Here is a 2,603-nt window from a genome sequence, read left to right as displayed (position 1 = left end):
GAGCTTAAAATTTGAATCTTTGATAAACTTAGACTTCTCACCTAACCTATGACATCCTATACAATTTCAAAGCTAGCCTAACTACCCATTTTTCACCTTTTCATATACTCATGCATTTTCTTTTTTATTTCACAACACTTATGCATTGATTTTATTGAGCTTCACTTTGGGGCATTTTGTCCCCTTTTTATTATTTTTCTTCTTTTTTCATTCTTTTTATATTTTTTTTCTTTTCCATATTATTTTTTCTTTTCTTTTTCTTTTTCTCATTTTCCTTTTTTTTATATACAAGAACATCAATGCATAAGGTTTTACATTTGATCAATATATGAGTATGTACCCAATTCTCAATATTTTCAACAAAATATAAAATACACCCTTTTATTCACCCAATGTCCCAAGTTTTCCCACTCTTGAATGATTCTCACACACACTAGCCTAAGCTAATCAAAGATCCAAATTAAGGACATTTATTGTTTTTTGCTTTAAGGCTTGTAATGTGCTAAAATAAGAACAAGTGGGTTAAGCGTAGGCTCAAATTGGCTAACAAAGGAATATAAAAGGTAAGGCTATTTGGGTAAGTGAGTTAAATAAAATGATGGCCTCAATCATATAAATGCATGAATACACAAAATAATGGACATAAAGAATCAAACAAATCAAAGATTACAATCATAGAAAGAGAATAATGCACACAAGAAGGAAAAATAAGTGGTTATAAGATGTAACCACACCAATAGGCTCAAATCTCACTTGCTTGTGTTCTTAGCTCAAAAACATGATCCACAATACATATATATGTGTGATTCAAGCAAGTTTAATGAAAAGTTTTCACTCAAATCAATTGGTGCCCTATGGATAGAAATCTTGAAAAATTTCATTATTTTGCTAAGCTTATTTTGTCTATATATGCAAAATTAAGAAAATGCAACAAAAATCCTAAAAAAACTAAAATAAAATGCAAAAGTGTTGGGATTAGAAATTTGTCACCCAAAATCGCTGACCAGTCGGACGACCTCCCCACACTTAAAAGTTTGCATCGTCCTCGGTGCACTCAAAGATGAGCAAGGGGGTACGGCAACTCTTCGGATTGCTGCGTGTTCTTAGGCTTGCTTCCGTTATTGCTTGTGGTGCATTCGTCATGAAAAAACAAAAATATACCACCATAAGATGAGAAGATATAAAAGCAAGGAAGCATACATTGTTGGAATGAGGTAAATCACTAGAATTGAGTGAGTGAATAAGTTGTGACATGAATGACAAATTAAATAAGTGTGTGAAATCTAAATTGCGCGGTTTAGAACACACATTAATATAAAGAGCTATGTCACAAAAGAAGCATGCACTTCACTTATCCTAGTGTGCTTGAGATGCTCTAAGTGAACTTGTAAGGTAAGACAAGAAAGCATTCAAGTCAAACATATGGATGAATATGATCATGAACATAATGCATTAAGGTAAACGCATAACATCATCTATCAAGAGGTTGCCTAATCAAGGAAAAGGATCCAAATCACATGATGGCTAGCTACAACATGCAATTCAAAAGAGTCACAAGCTTGAAGGCAATTCTCATCACTTGGTATTTTTTCAAAAGGTAAGCATGAAAAACTCAAAACCAAGTAGCAAAATATAACCTCAATCATAGAATCCAACAAATATTATCTAAAAAAAATAGTCATGCTGAAATAGCATTTAGGCAATAAGGAGGCAGCAATGCATAGTAAACAAAGTCAATAATCCAACACTTATAATAAAAAAAGGAGAAAATGAAATGAAAACTAACTAAAACTAACTAATCGACTAACCAACTAACTAATTAACTAACTAAAATAAATGGTTATCCATGGTGTTTGGAAGTGTTGGATGAGGGGTAGGATGAGGGAAGAAAAAAGGAGGAGGAAAGAAATAGAAAGAGGAGAAGAAAAAAATGTGGTGAAGGAAGGAAATCCACGCGTACGCACGCATGCCGCGCACGCGCGAATGGTGTATTTCGAGAGTGGCGCGTACGCGTCATGTGCGCATGCGCGCGAGTGGGGTTGTGCCAAAGGCACAACGTTGGCGTGGCGTAGGCATAACTCTCTGGAAAATGTATGGAATGTGGAACTTCTCAATCCATGCGTACGCACGCATGGCGCGCTCGCGTGGATGGTCGAAAACGCTTGATGCACGCGTACGCGTACAGTGCGCGTACGCGTGGATGGTGCTCTGTTTTTCAAAAATTTTTGCTATGTTTTTTTTTGCACCAATCCAAGCATTCCAAATCTCCAAATAGCTACCAAAATACCATAAAACCTTATTTAACATACTAAAATACCAATTAAACTCATCAAATCAATCAAAACAAGAATTTAAACTAATTCTACCAATATGTACAAAAAGAGAAAATGAAAAGAAGTTACCATGGTGGGGTGTCTCCCACCTAGCACTTTTGTTTATTGTCCTTAAGTTGGACTTATGGGGAGCTTCTCTCAAGGTGGCTTGTGCTTGTACTCATCTTGGAACTTCCACCAATGCTTGGACTTCCAATAAGCTCCATCATTCAAGATTAATATCTCCAAGCTTTGATGGAGTTCTTCACAAACCATGGGCTCCCAATGTTG

The sequence above is a fragment of the Arachis stenosperma genome, chromosome 4 (assembly GCF_014773155.1).
Source record: "Arachis stenosperma cultivar V10309 chromosome 4, arast.V10309.gnm1.PFL2, whole genome shotgun sequence".
NCBI lineage: Eukaryota > Viridiplantae > Streptophyta > Magnoliopsida > Fabales > Fabaceae > Arachis > Arachis stenosperma.
Note: the sequence above shows the minus strand (reverse complement) of the source record.